Raw genomic sequence first — 19,712 nt, forward strand, 5'->3', positions numbered from 1 at the left:
ATCTATCCCAAACCCTCCCCCCTCCAATTTTTTTTAATATTTTCCCTCCAAAATTTTACTCCCCCCTATTTACTTTCCCTCAAACTTTTATTCCCCTAAACTTTTACTTCTCACCCTTTACTCTCAAATAAAAAAAATCAAAATTATCCAAAAAAATCACTAAACATAAATAGTAATAATTTTATTTATATCTACTATTTATATTATTAAATTAAATTTCACATTTTATATTATTTATATTATTGAATTGTTTAGTCATATTGAATATTTATATTAAAATTGAATTATTAATTATGCCATAAAATATTAGCGTTAAAATTTTATATTGGTATCAATTTCACATTTTATTTTTAAAATAACTTTTATTAAAAATTATATTTTTACATTTAATATATTTTTAATTCTAAAATACATAGTGACAAGAATCAAGATAATTGAAACAACTAAGCAAGCAAAGAAGCTAACCAATATATAAAAATTAATAAATAAATTATGAAGTGATGAAAGTTAATAAAAATTTTGATTAAGGTGGACAAATTTTATTACGATGGGTGACAATGGTTACAAGGACCCAAAATTATTTTTTAAAATTTAACTCGAACAAATATATTCGATTCGATTCGATTCGAATTCCATCTCACTCGACTCGATTCGAGAAAACTTCAAATAAAGTTAGGATGATAAAATGAGATTCGAAAACTCGATTAACTCGAAAATTTTCGATTCGATTTGATTCGATTGAATGCTCACCCCTAATTTGAATAATGAATAAATAAATTTAATTTCACATTTCAGTATTATGCTGTAACACCCCACACCCGACCTAGACATTATGGCTGAATCTGGAGAAATTACATCAACTCGTTTGAAAAACTAAAATCTTAGGAATTGTGTGATCTGAAATCTTACTGTAGCTAACCTCATACGAGTTTTAGAAAATTCTTAAGTTTGAAAACACCTATTTCACAGCATCGTCTCTTAAATATTTACTTGTAAAACAGTGAAAAGTTTCAAAAATTTCACTCCGACCTTAGTAATCATGTGGTTTGAATTTTTTTTTGCAAAACTCTTACATGGTTATTTAGAAAACTCGTTCGTAGAACTTACTCATTTTACAGAAAAGCATTTAGTTTGATACTTAATTATGCAGCAGATATTTTCAAAATTTTTAAGTTTTGAAAACTAAATTCCAATTTGTCAAATTTGTATGATTTTGTAGTTTTACGTTTAAGAACACCTAAAAACCAATGAACAGATAAAAAAATCCAAAAACTTAGTCCAAAAGTCAAAAGTCCAGGAATCTTAATTAAAATAATTCGAACCATCTTATGTGGAAAACCAATCCGAGCTCCCACACGCCGTTCGGTCCTAAATTTACTGATTACTTGAGAGAATAACAAACAAAGAGTGAGTTTTATGAGCTCAGTGTGTAACACATCCCAGGAAACAAATCATATATACATAAATAAACAGATACATTTTTAGATACAAATTCAAACATATTCTCATATACAAATTCAGATGTATTTTAATAATTAGATACAGATGCGTACTCAGATTCAGATACAAATGCAGACACAAATCCTACCTCCATTCCCCACACACCAACTCTACACAACCAATCACACCAATTAGGACTATAAGAGTCCATCCATCCAATCACATCGAGTCGTGGTGGTATACCACTCATAAAGGTGCAGCTGAGCTACCGGACAGATATTTGCAGTTTAACAGCTAGAATTGCAGTAATATTGCTAGAATACACTTCCTCCATCACAAATCAAACCCATTCGATGCACATGCATAAATAAACTAGCACATATATTCCATACACAAATGGCATGCATGCGTTTCATACATAATCATACTTTTGGAGTTATCAGAACACAAATCATACATAGATTTTTCACATACCTTACCTGTATCACATACAAAAAAATCAATAGTTGTCACATTTCAAGTTTTATTTAAGCCAAATGGACCTCACGGAAGGTCTGACTACGAATTTCAAAGTTAAACAGGCCTAAGTGAAAATTTTTAGAAAATGGGCCCACACGGCCAGAATGGCTAGCCCGTGTAGCCCACACGACCTACCTAATCTACCCGTTTGATTGCACATGCCCGTGTGCCCTACACGGCCTCACCCACGCCCATGTGGCCCACATGCCAGTATATCCCACACGACCTAATCGACCCAGCTGATGTGACACACACAATCTGGCATACGGTCTGCCACACGGCTGTGTGACATTGACAGTGTGTTTTTCTACTTTCTTCCATTCGCTATTATTACGAGTTTGAGTCACACACCTGATTAGTTTTTTATGCTGATTCAACATTCGCAATTCTAGAACCTAAAATAGTTGTTCAGAATAGACTAATTAGCACGATTTTACCAAATTCGACTCACTAATACAACATAATCATTGTCAAATGAATTTAATTACTGAAAACCAACCCTTACCACAGTGGATAATTACTTACCCTTGCACCAACAACAGTTCCAAATCGCAATTAAATCGCTGGAGAATCGTCGCACACTTCACGTTCTTCTTCTACCGAAAACCAAAACAATAATTACTCACATACCTTTCTTGAAACATAAAATAACAACAATGACACCATTAACAAAAGAATACAAAACCACTTACCTAAATAAGAATACCCCAACTTCATACTCAGATTCGCACAACTACAATTGTACCCAAAAGAAACGACTATCTTGGAAAAAACATCCTAATGACAACAATAAAACAGGAAAAACAAATAGTAAAGAATTAAAGTTATCACTTGCGACTGAAGAAGTAACAAAGAAACAAAATAGAGCGAAAAGAGAGCATGAAAGAGAAAAATGGAAGAGAAGAGACGATAAGAAGAATTTTTGGTAACTCCAAGAGATTAACGTAAAAAGGAATAAAACTCAATGATGGAGAAAGAGAGGGAAGAGAGTGGGACGTTTTTGAGAAGTTTTAGGAGATAATCTCTCCTTTTCTTTGTTTTTAAAAACTACCCACTAACTCTTATAATTATCCAAATTAGATTCTTTTCTTCAGATTTTAAAACAAAAATAAACTCTACTTTGCATATACAAGATTCAAACATAAGACCTCTAAGTAAGCTAATGCCTTAGCATTGAACCAACAAGCTCGTTCTTGCTAACAATTGAGTGAAATAAAATTTTAAGCCAGAAATTCAAAGATAGGGATTTAGGAAAAAATAGAAAAAATGCAAGGCAACGGATTCGAACTCAAAACTTTTCACTCACAAGCACAACACTTAACCACTAAACTAGATCACTTCACTTGTATTAATTACCACAACCTTTACTCAAAAAAATGACGTGACCACTCTTGGTTTCACTAACCCAATTTCTTCTAACCCGGTTTTTGGGATGTGACGTGTCTTTTGTATTTTTGTCTTTCATGTTTTGCATACATAGCAAAATCGTGACAAACAAATATTAGTTCATTGATTGTCTAATTTCAAACTGATGATAAGTGACACTATAAGAACGCTTACTTCAGTAGATAATCTAAATGAGTTCGTAATCCCGTAAAAGAATCAAAGTGAGCATTTGATTTAATACTTAAAAGGATTATTATGTCGTCTACAATTTCAATTGGGGAGATGACTAGTCTTAGCTATCGGAGCAGTTGACTCCACGGGTAGAGATATAGAAGTATTCATCAGAAGAATGACACATTAGGCTGAACCCAATATGAAATAATTCTGAATCCATTTGTGAATTAATTCACTTGTGATGTTCATGGTGTGTTTTACCTAAATCCTGAGTTAGTCACTAACTATGCGTATGTAACTCATGTGCTTTGATATAAGTGGAGGCTTATACTCTAAAGATGATTGAGCCCATAGCCGGTATGTTGGGTACATGACTTGTCTATGGCATGGCTATACTAGCAACGATGTAATTCATAGCTCAATTAAAGAGTTAATGATATCCTCTCATCGGCATTATTCGAATTGATAAATATGAAACATGGCCATAAATTACTTGACACATCATACTTGTATATTCTTTGCTCTTTTATAAAACTCACATATTCCACAAACATATTCATTTATCATACTTGTTCATTTTGCATGTTTAATAGTCATGTCTTACTCTTTCTTTTCAACATGATTCTTATAATAATTTAACTGTCACACAACTTATAACTTTTCTCATCTAGCATACTTTCCTGTTAACATCTTACTCAACTATTTTATGTTGAATTTAAATACTTAAACATCTAATTTAAGATCGATATCCACATATACACCTTTATATAACATTCTTTATCATGTCATATAATTGCATTAATATCACTTATCGATTTTCATTTCACTAGTTTCATCACTTATCAAATGACCTTTTTTTATTTCATCTCATATATACAAGTAAAATTTTAAAAATTCAGTCTTAAAAAAAAGACAATCTGGCCATACACCAACCACTAAATCGTTTATATCTTCGTTCTTGAAGTCAAAATTAAGATTGTCTTTTTCTTTTTAAAACTACACTCAATTACCTTTTTACCATAAAAAAAAAATCAGATCTTAACTTTATTCATACCAGTTTCTTTTTAAAGTTGACTCGGGGATGCTACTTGGAAGATTGAATCTACTTCACTAAATTCTAATTAACTTAGAATCTAATTCCGTTTATATTTTTTTATAAAGCTAGACTCATAAGCTTTTCGAGCGTATAAAGTTCATATTCTAATTATTTTGTGCAATTTTAATGATTTAAGAATAGAAAAATTCAAATCATTATGACCTTCTCTCACTAAAATTAATATATCTCGTTAAATACAATCTCATTGCTTACATCATTTCTTCTATGCAAAACTAGGCTCGTTAAGCTTCAATTTTATGTTTGGTTCAATATTTAACTAAATTTCTAAAATTTTTTAATGAATTTTCAAATTTGAATTACTACTGCTGTTTTTTCCAAAACAGCTTACATATGGTGTGCATATAAAATTTGTTTATACTTGTAATCTCCATGTCACTTTAACTTCTAAACTTAACTCATCATAGTATATTAGTATTTAAACATTTTACTAATTTATTTTACATTAAACATAAACATTTGACATCAAACATAAGGAAAACCTACATGGAATCAATAAAATACTTACCTATTTCTTCACTTGAAATCAACAGCTTTTCCTTTTCTTGAATAACTTTTCTTTCAGCTTTTTCTTCTTTCACCTCATGCTTATATACATAAAACATGATTTCACTCTCAAATAACATAAAATTTTAAGAAAATCATAAAAGCATACCTTTCCCTTTACTTTCTCATCACTTTCTTCTTCATCTAATTTATTTCCATGATAGAAAATGATTCCATAACATTCTAGAATATGAAATTTAGCTATAGTTCTATGAAAAATAAAACTCAAGAAAGTTCCATGCAAATTTTTGTTTTCTTTCTTTCTTTCTTTTTGTTTTCTCTTCTCTTCTCTTATTTCTTTTCTTTCTTTCCTTTCTTTTCAGCTGCTTCCCTTGCTGTCATTTCTTCATGCTAAAATTATGAAGAAATTCCTCCATTTTATTTTTCTTTTAATTTCATCCTTTTATTTTTATCAACCAATCGAATTTCCACACATTTCTCTCTTAATTACCACGTATTTTCTTTCTCCTCTACACCTAATATACTTTGGGATTTTAACTTCATCATTATGTCTTCAAAATGATAAAATTATATTTAAATCCTTCCTCCATAAAATGAGAAAATTACACTTTAATTTCTATACTTTTACCACCTTTCAATTTAACCCATATCTCGAATTTTCATTCCCACATATCAAAGGCATGTCCATGCCACATTCATTAAAAAATATTTCTTCTTAAAATGGTAAATTTGCACTATTAATCTTCCAACTTTCAAAAATTCTCAATTTAATCTTTATCAAATTTCATTATTCATACTTCCTCTTCAAATATCTAATTCATCTCCAATGTACCTTATTCATTTCCGAAATAGTACCTTTTACTGTATAAAAAATTTTGGAGTGTCACAAAAATTTTGTAACATGCTACTGAAAGTGAGGTAGTTTGGTGTGACATGATGAGCATAGGTAGCCAATAAAACCCTCAAAGTCTGTTTCCATAAGTGAACTCTAGTTCCTGGGTTACTTCAATAAACTGCTAAGACCCATGGCCATATTGGCCTTTGTACCAGTAAAGACGCGAAGCTAACCATATCTAAGCGAATGTATAAGCGAATTTCAAATCAAAAAGCCAATTTCCGAAGAGCTCTTACCAAATTTTCATTATTTTTAGTTGAAAAAACAATTAAAGAAAATGAAGCTGAAGATTTATTATTAAAATCCATTTTATATAGAGAATGAGATGAATTCCAGTTAGAATTCATAGATATAAAGGAGATAAACAATCTTCTTGATATCATTCAATATTTTATTCATAAAGGAAAAATACTCCTATCATGAATAAAGTATATAGAATCATTTATATAACAAATCTAGACATATTTTACCAGTAGAAATATCTAACAAAATCAATGGAATTATCTGTAACCAGCAGACTCAATTCCAAAAATCTTTTTCTGAATATTTTTTACAAACTTATGTTTTTACAAATTTTATAAGTAAAGAATATCCAGCTATAAAATTTAGATTGGATCATAAACCGTTTGATATAACAAGTATCGAATGGGTTTTGTTAGAGAAATAGTAGTACAAAATCTTTCTTTTCATCTTTTAAAAGATTTTCCAGCAGTTGTCAAATCTTTACTACAAACCATCATAAAAAATGATGACTTTTTCTATTATTTTTATATTCAAATAAGTACTCTTATTGGTATTTCTGAAAAAGAAAGATTTTTTCAGCCATATCAAATATGGGAAATTCGCAGAATGCTCGGAAGCCCCCGACTATCAGCTGTAAATGAAGATAAAGAATACTTGGCAAAATCAATTGACAAGTGTTAAGAAAATTCAAGCTGTTATCAAATCCAAGCCGGTGTTGATTTAATGGCTAAAGCTAAATATCTTCTTCAAGAAAGAAATTATCAATTCAGAACTGATGGAAGAAGAATATTAGCATATCATTCATATCTTATTGAAGAAAATGATGAAGGCATCAATCTGCTAAAAAAGATAGCAGACATGAATATAGAAGATTTTCCATCTAACATTCTGCAACAAATCAGAAGTACATGGGAAAATTGTCATCAAGATATATCTACTATTCATCATCTTGAGGGATGAATTATGATGGAAGCAATCATTAATGATAAATCACATCAAGATAGATTGATGATGCAAGCAAGATGGAAGCGGCCATTAATGCTTGATAAAGACATCCAGATGAAGACAAAAAGTCATACATCAGGAAAAGCTATCATCAAACCAATGATGATGTATGCAATGATGGAAGCTACCATGACACAAGCATGTGATGGAAGCAGTCATTAATTGAAGCATGCAACGTGGAAACAACCAAGTCCATACAAGTAAAGATACAAGAAGACAAATGAGACGTGGAAGCAGCCACATCCATTTGAAGACTGAATCCTTATCAGAAACACTATTCGGGATTCAAAATACAATTGTATATAATTTTTAGAATTCCTCTATAAATAGGGAGGAAAGCTCAATTGTATAGTATCTTGTAAATTCCGCATTATCTTTCTTTTAGAATACGATCTTGTAAATTACCAAATACTTTACTTTTTACTTTTCTCTTTTGTAACCTTTTTCCTTTTGTTAATAATTCTTCTTGTCGTATAAGCGAGACTCAAGGCTTGTCTCCTCGGTAATATAATATGAGCATGCACGGGACACATATCTAAGAGGCCTTCCCAGCTGTTCTGGAGTGTAAGACAGAGGCCTCCCCAGTTAAGGTTTGTCCAGGTTCCTCTGCACCTTCAGCTAGACTTCTCTTTAATCAAAATAATTAAAGTTTTGTAATTTGTTGGTTATGCGTTTCTTTTTATGCCTTTTGTTTTATTTTTCAGCAATAAGAGAATAAGAATATATGTTACGTAGTTAATTACTTGTAATAAGTAAACCTCAAAATTTTTATATGGGTAATTTACAAGAATAGTCATCCAATTATTCACTTATTTCTATTTTGATCATCCAGCTATTATTTTTTATTTAGTCATTAGAATGGATGTCTAATGTGAGCTTTTTCATTGGCCTGATAACTATTTTAGCCCTTCAATGTTTACACATTCTATTAATTTGATCCTAAATCTAAAAAATTTATCAAATTTAGCCCTCAATATTTACCAAATTTGTCATTTTATTTCTAATTCTAAAAGTTCTAAAATATAAAATATAAAATATTTTATATTTACTTTTAAAATCTTTATAATTTATATTTAAATTTTTATAATTTTCTATTTACTTTTTTCATCACCATGCTCATTTTTTTCATCAACCAAACATGTGAAAAACTCAAAAATTAAACCTATTTTTTTATTCAATGGCATTTCATTTAATCCTCTTTTTCTTTTGCAACATTGTTCGTCTCAAATGCCTAATTAAAACTAAAAAAGAAGCTTAAAATTAACAAATTTATAAACCAAGAAAAATGATTGGGTTGATGACACCAACTTTGACGGTCTTACTTTTTGCTACAAAGATGGTACAAGGTTGAGATTGTAGTGTTCTAGTGTTTTTATCATTTCTAACTCAAGCATTAGAGAGAGATTGCAGGTTGTTAGAGTTGTATGACCCGAATCCCGTTTGATCCGGCCTAAAAAGTTCGAGGTGCAACTCACTCATTAAAGAAATAAAATAAAGAAGCAAAATTGGGGATATGTGGGGGCGAAGGACCAAGGGCCAAAAACTGTGCATAGCCGCAAACCTCTTGTATTGTTGTTTTTCAACATTAGTGAATTTCTCCTCCACTTCCTGTGATTTTTCCCGATAAGGGGTTTTCACGTAAAATCTGCGTGTTCTTATTTTTCTTTCTTATTGTTTTGTGATCATTCCTACTACCATTTATCAACGTATAGTATAACAAAAGTCAATGTCATGACACTTGATATTTCTAACTTCGTCAATTGAATGCAAGAATGAACAAAGTGGAAGATACTGATGAAAGTCTCATTTTGGATACAAAAATCTTTAAAATATTTTTATATTTTCTTTTTAGAAATTTTTTAAATTTATATTTACTTTTTAAAATTTTTAAATATTCTTTTGACTTTTTATAATTAGAACTAAAATGAAAAATCTTGAAAACACTGAGGGCTAAATTTGTTGAATTTTTTTTAGATTTGGGGTTAATTGATATAATGTGTAAACTTTGGAGGGCTAGCTTTGTTATAAGGCCAATAAAACAAAGCCCACATTAGACTTCCGTTAGGCCACTTATGGAAGAGTGACTAAAGTATTTAATTTCAAAAGCTTGAGTGACTAAAACAAAAAAAATTAATAGTTAGTGACCAAAATAAAATAAACTGAATAGTTGGGTGACTATTCTTTTACTTTACCCAATATATATGCTACCACATATTAGGATAAAGCAAAATCCTCTTTTACACATTCAGCCCTCCTCTCTCGTATCAACAATGATCATGAGAAGTTTACACTTGTTGAGAAACTAATATCAGAAAAGACTTGACAGACAATTTGGTCGCAAACAATGAATGAACCATCATCATTCAAATGTAAGGTAAGGAGCCTCGACTGCAAAACTAGGCTTTAAGTTACCAAACAAAATTGAATATAGAGTTATCATATATGCTGTATGTAGGGTTTTTTTACAAAATTATTACAAAAAAAAAAAAAAACCAAAATGTTATCTTTTTTTTATTTATCAAAATATTATAAATTTTTTTATTTACTAAAATATACTAAAAAAACAAAAACCTGCAAAAAAAAAAAAACCTGTGGCGGCACCAAAGGTGCCAAAGTGATTGGCGGCACCAAAGGTGCCAAAGAGATTGGCGGCACAGAACTAAAATGTAACTCTCTACAGTTTCAAGGACCTGACATGTAAATTTACCATTTTGAATTTTGAAAGTGAATTGGTGCGCCTGTGGGTGTGTCAGTGCCAAAACTGAAACTTGGCTAATTGCCTTCTAAGCCCTCCTTATTTATTATTTTCTTTTTATTCCCCTTCAACTCACTTTTTTATTTAATAAACAAGCCCTCAACCTATTTTTGTAGTTAAATAAGCTCTTAATATATGATTTTTACTCATAAAAGCCTTTTATTTTATTATTAAAGTAAATATATTTTACCTAAAGTAAAACTATTTAAAAAGTATAAACTAATTAGCATTTTATGTATTATTTTGATAATTTGATGAGAATAATTTATTAAATAATAACTCTATTTTACTTTAATAAACTATTCTCATCAAATTACCAAAATTTATAATTAAGTGATAATTAAGATACTTAGAATTCTAATTAAGTAATAACTCTATTTTACTTTAATAAGTTTATTAAAAGCAATAACTCTATTTTACTTTAATAAACTATTGCTTTTAGGCTTAGTTTAGTAATGTTTCAAAAATGTTTTTAGGAAAAAATGTTTTTAAGGAGAAGTAAAATTTTAGCTTTTTAAAAAAATACTTTTTAGCTAATTTTTATTTGGGAGAAGTATTTTTCTTTTAAAAGTAACTTGTTTAGAAATATTTTTATCCTAAAATATTTCTTAAAAATAATATTAAACACGCTACACTAAACTGGAATATGATAAATTAAAATATTCAAACTCCGATAAGTAAATTTTTCATTTAGATTGATTGTTGAAAAAAAGCTTTAAGGTCTACTTTGAGAGTGGCGACATCAAACCTTAAATAGGAATAATTGCTTCATAAACCTTCATTATTTATTATTTATTATCCTCTTTCAACACCAAAAATAGAGAAGTCTTATACCAATTAGTCCAACAAGTATTTTGTAAAAATCGATTCCAAACGAAATAGATTTTATTTATTTTTGAAAAATAATTTTTTTCAAGTATGTCGACATAATAGTTAATGATATTCATAATAATTTTCTTTTGTTCACATTATATCGAAACTATAAATTCAACTAATAATTATAAATTATACATAATAAGATTTTTCTAAAGTTTTTATAATTAAAATTTTATACCGTATCGTAAATTAAATTGATAATAAGGATAATTATAAAAGCTTTAGAAAATATTATCATGTATAAATTATAATTATTAGTTAAATTATAGTTTCTAAATATAATGTGAGCGAAAAAAACTACTATGAGTACCGTTAAGCGCTAAGTCGAACATAATTTAAATAGAAAATTATTTTTCTAAAATAAATAAAATTTATTTGTGGTTGGAATCACCTTTTTACAAAAATACTTTTAGGTAAAAAATTTTGGACTAATTGATATGAGACTTCTCTATTTTCTATAAATTTTACTTATTAAAGTAAAAATAATACATAAAATTACTTTTAATAAACTTATTAAAGTAAAATAGAGTTATTACTTTTTAATAAACGATTCTCATCAAATTACCAAAATAATACATAAAATGCGAATTAGCTTATACTTTTTAAATAGCTTTACTTTAGGTAAAATATATTTACTTTAATAATAAAATAAATGGCTTTTATGAGTAAAAATCATAGATTAAGAGCTTATTTAACTACAAAAATAGGTTGAGGACTTGTTTATTAAATAAAAAAGTGAGTTGAAGGGGAATAAAAAGAAAATAATAAATAAGGAGGGCTTAGAAGGCAATTAGTCAAGTTTCAGTTTTGGCGCTTACACACCCACATGCACACCAATTCACTTTCAAAATTCAAAATGATAAATTTGTATGTCAGGTCCTTGAAACTGCAGAGAGTTACATTTTAGTCCTGTGCCGCCAATCTCTTTGGCACCTTTGGTGCCGCCACAAGTTTTTTTTTTTTGCAGATTTTTGTTTTTTTAGTATATTTTGATAAATAAAAAAAATTATAATATTTTGGTAAATAATAAAAAAAGATAACATTTTGGTTATTTTTTATTTTTTTATAATAATTTTGTAAAAAACCCGCTGTATGTATCTAGAAATGCCAACATAAGAATGTAATCATTCAGAAAAAGGGTCCGTCATGCATTATCTAACTTTTATGAGACGGGACACCATAAATTAATTGAAAACCTAGCATATCACATTGTGGGTTCAATATATAGGTCTAGGCATTATGCTTTCAGTCAGATACTGACCATCATTCTTCAGATCAGTAACTCAACTGTAATTTTCCCACTCCAAGTTAAAATATTGAAGAATGTTTGGCAAGCGAGAAAGAGATAATGATGAAAGGGCCTTATTGAAATAGTGAATATAATAATAAATATGGCAACACGTTTTAAACACGATTAAGTGATATGTTCAACACACACGACTAACAAGAAAAAATATGAGATACAAAGCTATAAACGGGTAGAAAAATTAGGATGGAATTCACTCTGAGTTATCTTGTTGGGTCAATGAAAAATAGTAGCATATCAATGGACAATGACAGTGCCTCATAACCAATTAACATTGGGGCATGGCAGCGCAAGAGAGACATGAAACAGACATGGATGGAAGCTTTCAAGTACATGGTACGCACAGATACATGTGCTCATTCACTTCTCTTTTTCGTAGGCATGTGGGAAGTAAAGGATGACCCCAAACTTCATATCCATATCGTCCTAAGCTAACAATTAATGCATGGAAGCCCCACAACTATGTCACCATCAACAGAACTTAGGCTATGATATTAACAATATTTATTTATCTCTTCACTTACTTCAAAAATTTTCTTTTTGAATCACCAAGGATAATTGGATTCGGGTTATAAAGGAAGCATACTTGGAATTTAAATATTGAATTTCAAATATGTGGCACCAGCTTTGAAGATATACGAAACTCCACCAGAAGGAGCCTGGAAATTTTTACTAGAAGACTTAGGGTTACGGGGTACAATGCTTATTGATCCTCTTTGTCGTTTGGTTGGATTTTAGGTTGGTTTTGTAACCTCTTTTATTACCAAAAACAAAAACTAAAACACAAAAAAGTTGAAGTACTCAACATTATTGATTAGAAATAGAAAAGGAATACTTATCCTAGAGTTACTTTCAAAATTAGTTTAATTCTCGAAGTAATTAAATTTAGAGAGAATAATCAAGTAGTCGATAGTTTGGTATTAATGACATCTTCAAGGCTTTCTCTGGGTAGGTATATCTACATGCAACCGTGGGATGAAATTAGTTTTATCCTTCTTCTTGTACCAAAAAAAAAAAAAAACAACAACAACAATAAATAATAATCTTATAACTATTTCTATCTGCTTCTATTGTAACAAAAGATTCCATTTTTATGTGCAAAAGGCTCGTATCAATAATTATGATTTTACGTATGGACAATCTCTCAATATCTTGTTCATTCGCAACAAAATATTTTCTTTGTGCGGTGGCAAAAAAAAAATGCTTTTTTGGGGAGAGATACTATTTCACCTTTACCAATCAAGTCGCAGGTATCTAACATATTCATATCTAATGATTTTTCACAAAGTGGTGACGAAAGGTATAACTTGTACAAATCTTTTCAGTTTGCAATTCGATCCGATCCATTAGTTTATAGAGCTATTTACTCGATTGCAGACATTTCTGGAACACCTCTAACAGAGGGACAAATAGTCAATTTTGAAAGAATTTATTGTCAACCTCTTTCAGATATGAATCCATCTGATTCAAAAGAGAAGAACTTACATCAATATCTCAATTTCAATTCAAACATGGGTTTGATTCACATTCCATATTCTGAGAAATATTTATCATCCGATTAATAAACTATAGGACGAGGGATAATAAAGTGCCTACATAATAAAGGACGCAATCTAGTCCGTTTAGTACTTGAAATTAAATAAATTAAGACAATTGCCAAAAGAAAATAAATAAATAAATGTAGTTGAGAAAAATAGAACCCTGAGTAAAATAGTAAATGCATAATTGGTTGAATTTTAAAAATAAAAAATTGAAATATATATATAATATTCATAAAAATTATAAAAATTCTAAAAATTCAAAAATATAAAATGTTTCAAAAGTTTAATAAAATTTCCAAAATTTTGGAATATATATAAGTTTTTAAAACCTTATAGAAAAATTCAGAAAAACATATAACCTCTTAGAACTACCTTAAGACTCTGTTACTGACTTCTTAGCTAATTTTTAAATTATAAATTAACATATAACAATTGCTTTTACGTTAAATTGATGACTATTGAAATAAACTTTCTTTGAAATAAATTTAAAAATTGGATAATTTTAGATTAGATTTTTTTGTCAAGAATATCCCACATGAATTTGTTTAAGTGTTAATTAAAAATATTGTACACGTCAACATTTGTAATGCATGAATATATTTTATTATATTATTAGTATGGTTTTTATCTGCGTTTTTGTTGGGTTAATTATTTTAGACTAAATAATTATAATTTAAAGGTTATAATATGCTCCAAGTTTTTGTACTATTTGTATATTTGGAATTTAATCTCTAATTTTTATTTTAAGAATTTAATCTATATTTTTAAAATTAAAATTCAAATCCAATTGTTAACGTCGTTAAAATTATTCATTAAATTTATTTGTGACATTCTATAATTAAAAAAGTACTCTCTCGATAATCATGCCACAAAAAATGAAATTATAATGGACTTGAATTTAACAAAAAATTAACGATGTTAACAATTCTTTAGATTTACCGCATTTTAATTAGAATAAAATATTTAGACTAACCAATGACATTATAATCGTTGAAGTATTAAATTATATAAAAATTTCAAATATAAAATCAAATCTCAAATTTTAATATAGTAAAGGGACCAAAATTAAAATTTAACTATTTTATGTAATTCAAAAGTAGAGAGACTAAAATTAAAATTAACCATTAACGTTAAGAATAAAAAAAAAAAAAGGAAAAGAAGGAGGCCAAGGGTCAAGGAAGTAAGGCCTTTTATATAAAATTCAAATCTCAAATTTTAAGGACCACAATTAAAATTTAATTATTTTTATATAACTAAAAAGTAAAAGGGCTAAAATTGAAAACTAACCATTATCGTTAAGATTTAAAAAAAAAAAAGTGTCCAAGAAGAAAGGCTTTAGGGCATTCCTTAGTATAGAAATATTATGAATTAAATTTTATATAATTTTTTTATATATAATGAATTAAATATACACCTTATATTAAAAATAAAACTAATCTACTGCTACAATCATCACAACGTGAACAACCACGAAAACTCCATATTTACTACTCATATTTCAAAGCTAAGCATATTAACATTAAATCACAACCATACCAACAACATTGACATGCTTAACCAAGTCTAAATCATATAAATTCCAATCATTAGACACATTAAATCAATTTTGGTCTACCAAATAAAATAATATCATGTAACATGAACACTTGCATTCAATTCATCAACAAATCATCATTATAAAAGTTGCCAAAATAACTAACAAACTAAAATATATAAAAATTCAATACGAGAATACCAAATATTCACCGAATGACCTAGGTACATATCTTATGTGCTAAAAATGTTTAAAAGTTACTACAAAAATTCATCGACTAACTAAAACTTGACTCGTCGGTCTTGCACAAATGATCAGACCAAACTCGAATCTTCGAAAACTTGTAATCAGAACAAACATCTGCATGCTGAGCTTTCTATTAAGCTCAATGGTGTTTGCTAAAAACCAATTATGCTATATATGTCCAACAAGACAAAAAGCATGTTACTAACAAGAAATTCAGGTTAGAACATAATTGGATAAATGCACTATAACAGTCATACAACAATAATAGTTTCCATAATTCTCAATCAAGTTACTTAAGCATTCAGGCAATTAAGCATACAAAGCCTTCTAAGGATCCAATTTCTATAACAACATCCATTTCAGTCATCATGATCATTATTACGCTCAATTTAGTATATATCATTTGCCCTTATTAACCAAACATGAAAAATAATGAACAGATACATGAACAATCTCTGGACACACCAAATGTTATGCCTGAGCATCAAATGAACAATGTTTCTCCAATGCGTGTATAACACCACTTGCTCAGACACACCAAGAATGCACACAAGTTCCCAAGTAAATGCGGACAAGCACACAAGTAGATATGTACAAGAGTGCCACAATATGTTCCCAATCACAAAATATATTATATGACATGCCAACTATACTTGAACATATCCCAAATTGTTTAATAGAGAATTTTAACATAAATTTTTTATTTAACATCAGCAACCACAACATTGCAAACATGTCTTCACCAAATTTCAACACCATTAACATAACATTAAACAAGTTAAAAGACTATTTTAATTCAAGAACAATAAAAAGGCATCAAAAAGAATATACCAACAATTTATCATGTTCATGAAAACATTAAGGAGACAAATCATCAAATCATCGTATATTCTTAGGTCAATCAACTTAATCCAAAACATATAGTAAAATTGAGTTCTAATTAACACAAACAAAAATTGTTAAAGCTCCATATTTTTCTCCTCTCCTTTGGTCTTAGATGACTCGATCACCTCCTTTGCTACAACCACACATCCAAAATAGTAAATGAGTTAGAAAGGTCATAATCTGACATTAAAAACTCCTAAATCTAATGATGAAATGCAATTCGATATTGCAAGACACTTTCTTGCTTCTTACAACCGTTTAAGAGAACTCTAATATAAACTTACTAAAAGCAAAATCTAACATTAGAACTAAGTTTAGGAACTCTAAATCTCTCTAAAGTAACTCTAATTCCTAGCAAAGCTCAAGGTTTCTAATCTCTCCCTCTAGAGCTCATCAATGGCATCTCTTAAGAACTTAATCTAAATTCAAAATACATAAGAAGTTTGTTGTTCTAAAGTGATCTTAAACTCATAATCATCTAAAATTAGACCTCAAACCATCAAGAAATAATCTGAATTTGAATCTCTCACTAGCTTCAAAATCATGTGAATGGGAAAAAGATTGAAAGATCTTTTTAAAATAATTTTCTAAAGATTAAAATTAAGAAATTGAAGTGAAAAATCACGTTACCTTTATCAAAAACCAAAAGAATAAATTAAGAAATTCAAAAAAACTCAACTTCTCTTCTTCCCCTTCAAGAAATATGGCACCATAGAATAGAGAGGAAATATTGAAATTGTCTTTATAAAACTTGATTTTAAGAAAAGAAATTTGTAAAGAAATCAACTTACCTATTTGAAATTTGTCACATCCCAAAATTGGGTCTAGAAGTTTCGAGGGTAATTTTGGAATAGTAGCTCAAAATGAGTTCGGAAAGTAGATACATGGTAAGCCAAAAATGTCTTCATTTATGACCTTTTTGAAAAATTAAATCAATTTGTGAAAATAGCGTGGAAAAAAACTTTAATTTTAAAGCATGCTTTTTTTTGAAAAAGGGGTTAAAGTTGAGAGTAACACAAAGGTAAATATATGAAAGTTTTAAAATTAGCCCAATTTATTCCCCTTTCACCCTAATATTGACGTGAACAAAAAAGAGAGAATAGAAAACATTCCCTTCCCCTACTTGCCGTCAATTGCATCCTCAAAACCCAGTTCTTTTATTCTCAAAAATCTAATCTCTTGTTTTCTATCATCTTCCAAACATTAAACCTCCCTAGAATTACAAAAAATAGCATAAAAAACACCATTAATTTTGCTATGGATTAACTTGTGAGTTTTTTTGAATTTTCAATCAAATGCTTGTTTTCCCCTCAATCAAGGTAATGTTTTAATGTGACTAGAAGGTTTCTAAACTCTTCTTAAAGTTTCGTTAAAGAAATCGAAGGTTTTGTTGAGTTTTCTTAAAATTAGCCATGTATCTCAAATTTTTAGAACCATGAACCTGAGCTATTTTGTGTGGTTTGAGGGTTACGAATTATTCTTAGATGTATAATTAGATTATTGGAATCTATTTAGGCAATGAGAATGAGTAAAGATTAAGATATTTGAGTTTTGAGTTTGTTAGTAAAAAATTTCAGTTCCAAGAGGAACTAGCCTTAGACATGTGTTTTTGTTTGTTTAAGGTGTGTTATGATTGCTAATTGATTGTGTATATTGTGTAGTTATTATGTGTGAAGCTTCGGAGTCGTTAGGACCTTTTTCGAGTAAGACGAAAGGCAAGGAAAAACTAGTTTAAACTTTCGGCATCTAAGTGAAATGTAACACCCCTAACCCCTCTCTGTCTTCAGATTAGGGCCACGAGCATTACTAACAAATCAAAACAAATAATCAATCATAATTAAACATGTAAGCTAGCCATTAACATTATAATATACAGGGGCAGGTCACAACAATCTAATACTTTCATGCTAGAATCTTATATATTTGAATAATAAATTATGCTATGCATTTCTAAACTTGGTCTTCCACTGTCTACACTCTTATCACTATTTATCATTGCTAAACTTGGTCTTCCACTGCCTACACTCTTATCACTACTCATTCCTTCTTGAATGCTAGAAGTTGGTTACATACAAGACTATTCCAATTATTAGCATCAGAGTATAGGTCAATACTCCTGTAACACCCCAGAATTAGGGGTTAGAAGTTTTGAGGTTTGTGTTTAGGGTCAGTGACTAGGTTGAGTAATTATGTTTGTTTTCACGTTTAAATGTTAGAATGAGCCTCCTGGTTCGGTGGTTGAATGTGTGTTAGTTTACCTTTGGGTTCTAGGTTCAAACCCTCATGGGTGTTTTGAAAAATTATTTTATTTTATTTTATTTTAGATTTGTTTTTAACTTTTAAAATATCTGTTTATTTTTAATTTTATTGGAAAAAGGCAAAAAATCTTTTCTCGTCTTCTCTTCTCCTTCTTACACACGTTCTTTTCCTCTCTTTTCACGTTTTTTTGTACTTTAATTTTGATTTTCTTGTTTTGCTCCATTTTCGTGGTTTGTTTTTGTCTTGATTAGAATTATGTTCTTTTGCTTCTACTCCATTTCTTTTGATTTGTTTAAAAATTTCATCGACATGAGTTTCCGGGTAAGTATTAGCATTGTTTTGTTGATTATTCTCTGAATTTTAGATTAGTTGCTTAAGGTTTTATGTGATTAATGAGGTTTTCAGAATTGGTGGATTTGATGCGTCGATCATTTTTGGGCGTTTAAATCACGAATTCAGGTGTGTGTTTGGAAACTCTTTAATTTCGATGTCGAATTTTTGAGTGGGTTCTGTAGAAATCGATAATTTTTGTGGAATTCAGAAATTAGTTAATTGATGTACTGTGTTGTTATTAAATGGTATAGAATTCATTATATTTTGATGTTTTTTCGAGTTATCAAGGGTTGGGGTTCATTTTGACAGCAATTGCATGATCTATAGACTGTTTTGGTGTGGTTTTGTGACCACACATGTGTGTACTGCACACGGGCAATTCACATAGCCGTGTAAAATTGGGAATTAGGGTTTTTGGAAAATTTTGGTGCCACATGGCCGTATCCCCTAACCACAATAGTGTGTGAGATTTCCACATGGTTGTGTCTGCTTTGTACCCTATTTTGTCAATTTTGGATAGAGATTTACGCGGGCTACTCACACAGCCATGTAACTTTGTCACATAGGTGTGTGTCTCCTCCATACGGGCGTGTGCAGTTTGTACACGGGCGTGTAGAATTTCACATGGGCGTGTTGACCTCCATATGGCCGGGGCACATGGCCGTGTAGCATTGTTTCATAAATATTTGCTGTA

The sequence above is a fragment of the Gossypium raimondii genome, chromosome 10, assembly GCF_025698545.1.
Source record: "Gossypium raimondii isolate GPD5lz chromosome 10, ASM2569854v1, whole genome shotgun sequence".
Taxonomy (NCBI): Eukaryota; Viridiplantae; Streptophyta; class Magnoliopsida; order Malvales; family Malvaceae; genus Gossypium; species Gossypium raimondii.